The sequence below is a fragment of the Balaenoptera musculus genome, chromosome 12 (genome assembly GCF_009873245.2).
Source record: "Balaenoptera musculus isolate JJ_BM4_2016_0621 chromosome 12, mBalMus1.pri.v3, whole genome shotgun sequence".
NCBI lineage: Eukaryota > Metazoa > Chordata > Mammalia > Artiodactyla > Balaenopteridae > Balaenoptera > Balaenoptera musculus.
The window spans coordinates 47,172,970-47,185,580 of NC_045796.1; the positions used below are offsets into that span (position 1 = coordinate 47,172,970).

At 39.3% G+C, this 12,611-nt stretch overlaps 1 long non-coding RNA gene across 1 annotated transcript in view; it reads left to right on the forward strand.

Moving 5' to 3' along the window:
- LOC118905387 overlaps positions 1–11,267 on the forward strand; it is an 81,826-nt gene extending 70,559 nt beyond the window's left edge. Inside the window, exon 3 of the long non-coding RNA XR_005022213.1 lies at positions 11,083–11,267. This is a non-coding gene — a long non-coding RNA (uncharacterized LOC118905387). The remainder of the gene's footprint in view (positions 1–11,082) is intronic.
- Positions 11,268–12,611: the final 1,344 nt, after the last annotated feature.

Below are 12,611 nucleotides of genomic sequence, written 5' to 3' on the forward strand. Positions count from 1 at the left end.
AGAGATGCTCCCGCCACCAGGAAGGACTCTGAGTCAGACCAAATATGGTCACAAACAAGATGATTGGCCAGAGGCAACCCAGAAAGCTAACCCCATCTCCATAAAACCTGAGACTGCAAGCCACACGGCAGAGCCTTTCTCCTGGGTTCCCTTACCCTGCTGCTCTCCACTCTAGCACCCCGTCCCAATAAAGTCTTTTGCTTTGTCAGTATGTATGTCTCCTCAGACAACTCATTTCCGAGTGTTAGACGAGAGCTCACTCTCAGGCCCTGGAAGGGGTCCCCCTTCCGGCAACAATAGTATAATAAATCCCATTTCTGAGTTAACCAGGAAGTGAAGTTGGAAGATCAATCCATCACTGGAGAACTATGAAGAAACAGGGAAGGGACTTCCCTGGCGGTCCAGTGGTGAAGACTCTGCACTTCCACTGCAGGGGGCGTGGGTTCAGTCCCTGGTCAGGGAACTAAGATCCCACATGCCATGTGGTGTGACCAAAAAGAAAAAAAAAACAGGGAAGAGTGAAGAAAAGGCATTTAGAAGCTCAGGTGTGAATCTAGAACAGTCTAAAAATTTACCCTTGACTCTTCTGTAAGAGAATATGTGCTATAGGTCAGAATATCTCCACCTCAGCACTGTTGCTATTTTGAGCTGGATGGTTCTTTGTTGGGGGTTGGGGAGGCGATCCCCTGTGCATTGTAGGGTATTTAGCAGCATTCTTGGCCTCTACCTGCTAGATACCAATAGCATCCCCCGTGTGATGACAATAAAGTGTCTTCGACATTGTCAAATATCGGGAGGGGGCAGGATGCAGAATTGCCCTGGTAGAAAACCAATGCTCTAAAGCTCTGGGAGGGCTTGGTGGGTCCAAATCCCTAACAAAATACTTTTTCTTGGTCTTTACTGTTTTCTTTTGCTATATTATATCTTCAGGTGTTGGAGAAACCAATTAATTGAGCACATGATTCTCAGATGTTGAAAGACTCTATTTACAGCTGATCAGTTGACTTTGATACAAACAATGCAGGTTTTTGTATTACAAAGGAGCTAAAGACATCAAATGACATACAGTTGTGTTTCATTATCAGTCATTAACTGCACCCTCTTCCAGATTATCAGGCAAAATATGCCATTTAAAAAGATAGGAGCCCACTTTTCCAGGATGACCTGACTTTATATTTTGTTGTTATTGATCACCTAACAAAATGAAAGAGGAAATGTATCTTGTCCCACAACATATTTTAAAACAATATCTTACACTGTTGTTTTCAACTTTTTTTTTTTTAAATTATTTATTTATTTAATTTTATGTTTGGCTGTGCTGGGTCTTCATTTCTGTGCGAGGGCTTTCTCCAGTTGCGGCAAGCGGGGGCCACTCTTCATCGCGGTGCGCGGGCCTCTTCACTATCGCGGCCTCTCTTGTTGCGGAGCACAGGCTCCAGACGCGCAGGCTCAGTAGTTGTGGCTCACGGGCCCAGTTGCTCCGCGGCATGTGGGATCTTCCCAGACCAGGGCTCAAACCCGTGTCCCCTGCATTGGCAGGCAGATTCTCAACCACTGCGCCACCAGGGAAGCCCTCAACTTTTTTTTTTTTAAGCAAGCAGAACTCTCTTCCTTAGACATCTGTTGGAAAAAAATTAGCATTTAAAATAGATGAAAACAGTACCCTAGTAATATGCTCAGCTGTAAGGTCAATTTGTACTATTTGCTTATTATAGTCAGTCATGTTAAGAGACTGTTCCTATGAACATTGGTATTCAAAATGAACAGGAAAGATTAAAAAAAAAAAGTTAGGAAAGACTGTGGCAGGTTTATATCAGTTTTACCATCCAATTTTTTTCTTTATTTGAAAAAAAAAATTGACTCAAGAAAAGTTATAGTTCATACTGTTAGGGATTAATATCTGAATTTACACTTTTAGCTATACAGCCAGAATCTTTCCAGAATTAAAAGAAAAAATTCAGGCACATTTATTAATTATTAATAAATGACACATTTGCAGTAAATTCAAATATCTACATAGAGGTGGCAAGAGAAAGTGGGTCAAGTGAACATACTGATGGTTTCTTATTTGGTATAGAACATATTTCAGTGTAGTATAGATTTTCTTTTTAAATTATAATTCTTATATGTTATTGAATGTATTTTTATTATATTTTATTTATTTTTTAATTTATTTGAAAGCATATTTTTATAATGAAATTTGAGCTCAGTATTTATAGAACAGTTGAGTCACCTCCCAGAAATTCTCAGAAAGACAGTTTGAAAAGCATAACCTTACTTTTTTTTTTTTTTACTTATTCAAATGCCAGTGATATTTGTGAATCAAAACTACTAAGCATTTTGTCATCTGTACTTGGTAATTTTCATATGGAATGGTACTTAATTTTTTTTTAATAATGAATTAAAACCCTTTTATTTTAGCTCCTGTTATGAAGGAACCTCTGAGCACTTATACTTTATTTTTTCCATCTGTGTTGCAAATTTCTCCCCCCCAGTTTTTTAAAAACTTTTCTTTAAGATTTTTTTAAAAATGACTATTTCAAACTTATAGAAAAGTTGCATGAACAGTTCAAAAAACTTCCATATCTCATGTAGACACGATGCCTAAAACTCCAGCGTACATTTCTCAAAAACAAAGATACTCTCCTCTTAATCCCAAACAAGCCTCCAAATTAGGAAATTGATACAATGCTACCTTTCAATCCATTCAAATTTTGACAGCTTTTGCAGTCTTTTTCCTTTATGAACCAGAATCATGCATTGTGGTAATTTTTACCACTCTTTACTTTTCTTTAATCTGGAGCATTTCCTTAGTCTTTCCCTGTGATTCATGACCTTGACAGATTGAAGAGTACAGACATTTCATGTGATAGGATGTCCCTCAACCTGGGCCTTTATGAGGTTTTCTTATGACCAGACTCAGATCATTCCTTCCTGGCAGGAAGACCTCAGAAATGACACTGTGCTCTTCCCAAGTTGGTCGCACAATGGAAGCTCAGGATGAGCATCTATCCCGCCCTGGGTGATGCCAACCTTGAGCACTCGGTCAAGTTGCCAGCTTTCTCCACCTTAAAATCACCATTTCCCCCTTTTTGTAATTGATAAAGATTTTATGTTGAGCTAGTTCAGGGCTATGCCAAAGGCTTCAAACTCATTAAGCCTCCACTCACCAGCCTTAGCATCTTTTCCTAATTCCTGCCTGAATTAATGACTATTATATGACTGTCAAATGGCAATTTTCTATTTCCATTATTTATCAGTTGGCACTCTAGTGTTGGATAGATTTTTTTCCCTTCTCCTTCAGTTATTTCTTCATTTAATAGTTATTTTTTCATATCAGTATAGATTTATGGATTCCTATTTTATTCAATGGATTGTGATCTGTTACTATCATTACTCCGATGCTCAGTTTTCCAGAATTGTCCAGTTGGAACCTTTGTAAACTTGCTCCCAAGTCTTTTTGACAATCTTTATATCATTCTTTGAACACTTCCTTCTGTTCTATGACAAAAAGATAATCCAAGCCCATATTGTATCTTCCCCACCCAAGTGCTGGAATCAATTGTTTATCTAAGGAGTCCTGGTTCCTTTTAGTGGAAAATGTTATTGGAAACCAAAATCTGCTCTCAGACTTCTCATTGCTACTGGAGTGTCATTGCTTCTAGACTCTCTTGGAAAACAGAGCTGAACTTCTATATGTATATATATACATACAGGTGCATATATATGTATGTATATATATTTATACACACAAATCTATATTTATCATCTATTATCTAAAACTACAAGTTCACTCTAATATTTCTAATTCCAGTTCATAATCTCAGGGTTATTTCTAGCTTTCTCTTTTCTTTCACTTCCTTTGACAGTGAGGAACCTGGCTCTCATTATTGACAATATAGTTACATTTTCTCAAAGTGATTGTCTGTAACTAACCTTCCTATCATGCTTTGTTCCTCCTCCACCATCTTCAAGGGGAGGGAAGGAAAATGAAAGCATCTATACTTTTCAGTTTATGGAGCAATTGTGGCCCTGAGCATTCAGTACAGTGCATCTCTAGAAGTATTTCCTAATCATTTTACCTGTCTTGCAGTTCCTCTCCACCTCCAGGTTTGGTAGTAGAATGATTATAGAATATTTTGTGGAATTAGAGAATAACGTTCAACAATTGTCCTCAGTCTAGCTACTGTTTCCTCATTTTATCCCCCTTCCCCCTCATCTGTTCTGCCACTGCTGTTGGCTTATTTCTTGCTTGAATTGCTTTAACAGGCTCCTAAATGCCACAGATCTGGTTCCCTTGAAGATCTTCCACATAAACATCAGAGTGATCCTTTTAAAACACAAAGCCGAGTACAACATTCTACTGCTTTAAAATTTCTCAGTGGCTTCCCTATTGCTCCAGACTCATCAACGTGGTTTATAAGGAAATCTATAACTTGATAGATTCTTGTTTTCTCTCCAAATCCATCTCTAGCACTTTCTTTTCTGAACTTCCTATGTCAGCTACTACAGGTGCTTGTATGGATACAAAAGTCATTAAAAGAGTGCTTTTTGATACCAAGCTTTCTGGAGTTGAATTCTCTTTCATTGCCTAATTAAGCTTGTGTTTTGTTTTGTTTTTCTGACCCAGTTACTATTGTTATGAAACTGACCACCCAAAACTTAGTGATGTAAAACAATAACCATTTTAAAGCCAGATTTTGTGGATCCAGATTCAGGAAAGGACCAGTGGGGACAGTTGAACGCTGGGTCTGGCGGATCCATTTCTAAGATGACTCCTCACATGTCTGGTGCCTGGGCTGATGGCTGAAGAATGGTTTCTGCTGGTAGCTGGACATTTTACTGGCAGCTCAGGGATCCAACATGTTTGTTTCAGCAAACCAGGTGGAAGCTGCTTGGCCTTAGAAGTCACATAGTGTCACGTCCACTGTACTCTATTGATGGTAGCAAGATTCAAGGGAAGGGACATAGATTCTTTCAATGTTTTAAAACTGTTTCCCCTTGGAGGTAAAATGGAGGTACTAGAAGTCTGGGTTAAATGCATATTTTATAAGGGGGCTAATACACAGTAAGAGGTTGATAAATATTAGATATTTTTGTTTTTCAATGACATTTCTGCCTGGAATTTGGGTCCTATTCCTCACTGTCTGATGAAGATGGAGATAGTTCAGCCCCTCTCCCCAGAAGTCTTCTCTCACTCTTAAAAGCTGCCTCAGGAAGTTTCCTGGTTCCCTGACTTCTACAATGCTTTATGAACGCCCATGTATGTGTTTATTTTCCCTACTAATCTGAGGCTTCTAGGGCAAAGACAATCAACACAGTATCTCTAGCATGCAAGGACCCAAGACCCTGAGATAGGTTGATCATGCATCCAATTTTCCTGGGACATTTCCCTTTTACACCTGCTGTTATAGTACAGTTAGTAGTAGTGCCACATTTTATTCTCAAAAAGTTACCAGTTTGGATGATAAATTATGCGGTATCTACTCAAAGAGCCTTCTAGAGTCTCAATCATGTTGGTAAAGGAAAGACTGCCTTTGACCCTCTGATACGCTTTCCCATTGTAGCAGCAGTGCTTACAGGTAACACTGGAGCCTGGGAAACTTGCCTCTCACCGAGGGGGTGGGGAGGCTGTGAGGGAAATATGCCTTATGGTATCCCAGTGAGCCAGCCTGTAGTGCTGAATCACCGGCAGCATTTCCCAAAAGTGAGTTAAGAAACCATTTCCCACTGACTCAAAGGGTGTGGGGCTGTCACTGGTCCATACTGACTAGAAAGGAATCACCTGGTTTGCTTTGACTTCCGTTGAAAAGGTAGCGAAAGTCCACTCTGAAACCCCATTCCCTGTTGTTCTCCAAGGGTCTTCTGGTATTGTCTCCTAGATGTCTTTCAGGAAACATTGGCTGGTGAGTGCTCTTAGGTTGTGCTACAGAGGAGTTCGAAATGGAACAAAATTGAATGAGGACTAAATTGTAAATAAGCTAATGCTCAGATGTTTGTACTTACCTGGAAAAACAGGTTTAAAAGATCCAGGAAATAGAGCCATCGGTTCACTCAGGAAAGGAGTTTGAAAGAATGTGTCATCACCTCGGATAGTCCTGCCAATTGCCATTTTCGGAAGTGAATGGGGACTTTTTTTGCCTTTTGGTTGGTCGTCTTCATTTTTCAAAGCCCAGTTTAAGTCCTGCTTTGTCCAAGAAACTTTCCTGAGTTGCCACGGACAGCCTCACCTCTCCTTGACCTCTGCTTCTCCCTAACTCACCTTTATTTAAAAAATTTGCTTATCTGGCAATTCTCCTGTAAGGTCAATAACCTCGATACAGCATTTATGGGTGCCAAGCTCTGTGCTGAGTGCTTTGCCATAATCATTCCTTCTAATCCCTTAGCACCAGGTAAGTACTGTTACCTACATTTTACAGGTAAGGAAACACAGGTAACATTGTATTATTATTTATGTTATTAGATTACATCACCTCTCCCCATCTAACTTGTAATCCTCTCAAGAACTGCAAACAGGTTTCTTATCTCTTGGTATCTTAGCTTCCCCACATGCAGTAGGAACTCAAAGGAGCAAATTGTTGATGTTAATGGCCGGTTTTACTTTCTGTCTACTCCATGAAGATGGAATTTTAAATGTAAATACATAGATGTGCTCTATAGGCCATCTTTAAAGCCCTAGAAACCTCACATCAAGCCAGGAAAATTAAGTGTAAAGAGAAGGAATAATACGTACGTGGGACTTGCCATTTTGAGAGTCCATTGATGTTGCTTTTGAGTCACAGGAAGCTTTGCTTCAACATTTGTTTAAAGGAGGAAGAAAATGTTGAAAATGTTAGGCCCATTGTGACTATTTGAATATTCTCTCGGGTTGATTTCCTGCATTACATCTTTGAAAGTGTCCTGATTTTCATATGTATTCCAGTGCTGAGTGGTATTTCCTGTCTCAGCCTAAAAAATGGGATTTGACTCTTAACAGGAAGTGTCAGTAACAGCATCAGCTGCAGTGACAGAGATGCTGCAGCAGTGACTAGCACGTTGTAACACATTTGAATTTTGATCTTAAAATAAGCCACACACGCTGAATAAGTATGTAAATGTATATGAAATAAGTACGAGTGCCTTATCATAATTTTAAGTCTGATTTTTATTGTCAAGAATGTTTCCATTTAAGAGCTTTTAAACTCTTGCCTTAAAGGGTTGGCCAAAGATCATTTTTTTGTTTTTTAGTCTCTTATATTCAAATTGTCAGATATTATGTGTGAACAGGCCATTCAAGGCAGAATCATGAAAATTACAGATGGAAAATTAGGTCATTTTCCTTTTCCAATACAGGCTGCTTTCCTTACAGAATATCTTCAAGTATTTTTTCCATCCTTGTTTAGAATGATGTACACGAATGATGGGGCCATTACAGGTTCCCCTGGGAGGTTATTCCACAGAATAATGGGACTTGCTGCAGGTATATTTTTTACCTGATTTTTGACCTAAACTTTTTTTTTTTTTTTTGCTCAATTTCATTCTGTTACCCCTTGGACCACCTGTACGGTTCTTCACAGAAGGTTGCAGGATGCTCCTTTTGATAGGAATACTCAAAATAATTAAAGGGATCTGGGTCCATTTATGTTTGATGTGCATAAGTCTGCTTTGTTTACTGTGTGCTTATTGACATGGCCTAAGGAGGCATAACGATAGTGGGTGATTCTTAAACATAATCACAGAACTGGATAAGAAAAAGTTCATAAATATTCTTTTAAGTAGGTATAAAAAATATTAGGCCCCTTCTTTTGGGCATATGCCAGGTCTCTCATTTATGGGAAAATGAATGAAATAAACAACCAGATCAGTCTGGTCTTGGATTGTCTAGAACTTCTCCAGTAAGTTAGACTTGTACTAATATGTTCAGTTCAGCTTCATGCTCTAGCCGTAAACTGGGATTTCCAATATGCCGTATCCCAGAGACACCAACCTTGAGGCTTGATCTGTGCTTTATTGGTCTCTGTATGTCCATGGCTGAGCCCGTGCCTGGCAGATATCAAGCGCTTTGTTAGATAGTTGAATCCAGTGAATTATGCACTAATTAGAAAAAAAAGTAGTGAGAGCAGCCATGAATCTAGTATTTTTGACACCCAGCGCCAATCATTTTCAATACCCTTATATGAAAAATGTGTTTCAGTAATAATTGTGCAATGAAATGAGTAATAACAGCCAGAAGAGAAATATAGACAATAAAATATTATTAAACTTAACAGATAATCATGCAAATAAATTAATTAAAAATAAAAACAAAACAAATGTTACAGAATAAAAATATTTTAGTTTTATATATATACATATAAATTAAAATATAATACATTAATGATTTCTTGGGAAAAAGGAAAATATTTTATACTGCCATTTATTCCATTGCTTCCAGAGGTAGTATTGAAGTGACTTAAGTTTGCCTTCTTTGCCTTTACAATCATTGTTTGTTTTGAGTCTATTGTTTTAAACACTTGAAGCTGTAGTACCCTAGGAATTGGAGCTGCTAACTGCCCTCTAGGCAAGCTCAAAGGATTCCAAACCATTTTGAACTTACTCTCTAAGTGGATGTGGACAGCTGAGTCTCTGGGTATACAAATGGAGGTTCCAGAATACGATGTTTATTTAAGACTAATATGTTTCTATCTATATGAAGATTACATATGTATTATTAAAACTCAACAGTAACCACAGCAATTGCTTAGAACTTGGACCAGCGAAAGATATTTTAAGTGGGGAGGAGTATTTTATCATTGACATTGTTTAGAGTTGGCAGAGCATAGGGAAAATAAAAAGCAGTGTGCCTTTGAGCTTGTTTTTTCTTTTAGATTATTACTGAAAAATTCTTAATAGTATTTAAAAATTTTAAATTTCTCTATAGACAGTGATGACTTGCTTGCACCTGGGGCAGACCATTCCCATTTCCCTCTCCTGGGTTCACCACTGTGGAGGATACTAATTTTGCTTTGAACAAAATTTTTGAAAAAAAAAAAAAGTTAAAAATCTCAAGTTATCCATTATAGTTTGACTTCCATGGTTTTCAGGTATCCAATACATATTTTTTGAATGCCTAACGAGGAGAGAGAGTGGAGGATGGGTGAAATCCCTCAGAAGGGGGCTGCGGGCATTGGACAGTAGCAGGCCAGCATCAGGTCCCTGGGGGCAGCAGAACAAGGACATCAGCAGTTTAGAAGGGGAAGTGAGCAGTAGAACAAAGAACTGATGTTTTGTTCTGTCGGTGATTGTCATGGGCTGCTGGTGGGAAGAGCAGAAGCAAGAGAGTTTCTCTAGGCTTAACTTCCCATCTCATTCTTTTAATTTCTACCTTTGACCGGGGTTAGCCGTACATGTTTTCCCCATTCTATTGCTCAGTTCCTGAGAAAACCCTTCCTCCTCTTCCTTCAGTGACTTATCTGCTTCTGTCAATAATCTGGAAATTTTATGGTGAAACTGCATAATGGTGAAACACTAAAATGCATCTCAGGTCATGTGGAACATTTGTATGCCAGATGTGTGGTACAAGTAGGGAGTACTTTGCATTAAATTCTTTCTGACATGCTTCTCTTCTCAGGCTCAGTTTTCTCTTGCTGACTTAGAGTCAGCAGGGAAACCTCCAACATCCTTTGTAGGCATTTTTATACACTTCCTCTCCAGTTAGAGCAAGGGTAACCAAGAAGTACAATTCTCCGAGATGGCTCTTAGCCATTCTGTTTTAGCCCTCGTCACTCTGTCCAAGAGAAATCTCATACAAATATATGAGAATGCCCTGTAATCTATTTCATCTTGGCCCCTCCATCTCCTACTCTCTTATCAAAAATAGAATTTCAGCATACCCATTAGGATGGCTACTACTAAAAAAACAAAAACAAAATAACAGGTGTTGGTGAGGATGTGGAGAAATTGGAACCTTTGTGCACCATTGGTGAGAATGTAAAATGGTGCAGCCACTATGGAAATCAGTATGGCAGTTCCTAAAAAAATTTTAAAAAGAATTAATAGATGTAGCTAGTGGGAAGCTGCTATATAGCACAGGGAGATCAGCTCGGTGCTTTGTGATGACCTAGAGAGGTGTGATGGGGAGGGTGGGAGGGAGGCTCAAGAGGGAGGGGATATATGTATACATATAACTGATTCACTTTGTTGTACAGCAGAAACTAACACAACATTGTAAAGCAATTATAATCCAATAAAGATGTAAAAAAAAATTAAAATAAAAAAGAGTTAATATATGATCCAGCAATTCCACTTCTGGGCAAGAGAATTGCAAGCAAGGAGGAGATATTTGCATACCCATGTTCATAGAGGCATTATTCATAATAGTCAAGATGTAGAAGCTGCCAAGTCTGTTGATGGATGAATGGATAAACAAAATGTGATATATCCGCACAATGAAATATCATTCAGTCTTAAAAAGGAAGGACATTCTGACACATGCTATGACTTGGTTGAACTTTGAGAACACTATGCTAAGTGAAATAAGCCAGTCACAGAAAGACAAATATTGTATAGCTTAATTTATAGAAGATACCTATAGTAGCCAAATTCAGAGACAGAAAGTAGAATGGTGGTTACCCAGGGTTAGGTTGAGAGGGAAATGGAGAGTTGTTGTTTAATGGGTACAAAGTTTCAGTTTGGGAAGATGAAAAAAGTTCTGGAGATGGATAGTGGTGATGATTGCACAACAATATGAATGTACTTAATGCCACTGAACTGTACGCTTAAAAATGGTTAAGATGATAAATCATCTAACGTTACATGTTTTTAACCTCAGTAAAAAAAGAAAATCTGACAACATAATACACCTTAATCCCAGAAAACTGCATGTGAAAAATAATTATGGGTATTTTACCACAATAAAAGATAATTGAAAAATAGAATTTCAAGTTTGATTGTTACACATCACTCTTCATATAAAATAACAGAGAGCTATTTTAGGGGACTTAGAGTCTGATGGCATGGGCCACATGCTCTAGCTCATCCCAGGTAAGTTTTGAAATAATGCTTGGTGGTTGGCGTGGTTTGAATACAATACATGGTTAAGCAGTATTACCTTGTTCTTTCCAGGTCAAAGAGAGGAACAGAAGAGTAAATCAGAAAAGGAAATGGCCACTACTGTCTAATTAGATGGTACCCTCTGAGATGGAGAGATTACATCCCCAACTCATCTACGTCATGTTTAAAGATCTGAATGTTCACTTCAGCTCCTGTTGCATCTTAATGGAGGCTGCTTGTGCAAAATGACGTTTGGCAAAATAAAGTAAGCAAATTGGATGTCATGTGAATTAAAAGCAAAGTTGGGAAGAACAGAAACCTTCAAAACCTGCAATGGAATATCCACCTTTTGACATTTAGGTTACCAGGCCAGAGATGGCATGGGATATTAGTAAAAGAAAGCTATGATTACTTTGGAGACTATTGGGCAATAAGAAATAGCAATAATGATGCTTTGAATTAAGCCATTTCTCCCCAGGGCTCACATATGCAATCATTTCTTTTCACAATATACTGAGAAACCAGGGAGGAATGGGTATTATTATCTCCAGTTTATAGTTATAGAAGGTGAAACTGAGGCACAGAGAAGTAATCTGAGTTTGAAGCAGTGCCTCATTGGCAGGGGTAGAATAGAAAACAGGCTTAGTTTCCTGATCTCCGGGCCTCCTGTCTATAAATAGCTTGCCTTCTGTTCTGTTGATCCTGCCCAACAAAGCTGCACCCCAATGTCCCCAAACATGGCAACAGTTGGCTCCCCAAATAAGCTTTTAAAGCAGAGAAGCCATACAAGAAGACTGGGACCTTTAGGCCCCTCCAGAGGCTAGCAAATGTGTGGATGACCATCACATAACTTCAGTGTTGGCTGGTGAACCTCAGTTTCCTTCACTGTCACATCTCTCTGTTTCTAACTTCCTTTGAGCAGGGAGAAAAGACAACTGGAATTTCAGTGAACTCCATTTTCTTGGCTTAGAAGTCACAAGCTCCAGTTAAGTGCCACCCTGAATAAGTGGCTCCTTTGTGTTGAGGGAGAGACCACCCCCTGACCCAGAGATGTGGTTTTGCAACACGCAGATGGAGGTTTCCAGAAGTCCTCAGCTGGAGCAGCTAAATGTGACTGAGACAACACAGTCCCATAGACAAAGGTCAGACCTATTTTAATCTCTGAGTGAGGCTATTACTCTGGGACAAGGCCCTTCTTGTCTGATTTCCTGCTATTTTCAGTGATTCACAAGCCTGAATCTCTTTCATCTGGGAGTGCAGAGCCCCATCCCCCTTTTAGATTTGTTTGTGAGTTAAAATAGTTCCCATCCTCAGTCTTCTCGGAGTGTCTTCTTGCAGCCGTAGAATTCCTCAGGCTGTGACCTGGAGGAATCCCTGGGAGGGAGAGTCAGGGCAGCTTGGAATGCAAGCCCAGGGGAGGAATCCGGAGTGTAACAGGAAGTGGGGTTGCTGCTTGCTTGCCCAGAGCCTCGGAGCCGATAGATCAGTGGGGCTGACTCCTCTGACGGTGCTCTGGGAGGCTTCTGCAACACAGCCTTACGCAGGCTTGCCCTGTACTGTCTGCTGAGGTGTATGCATCGTGCAGGTGTTTCAGTCCAAGT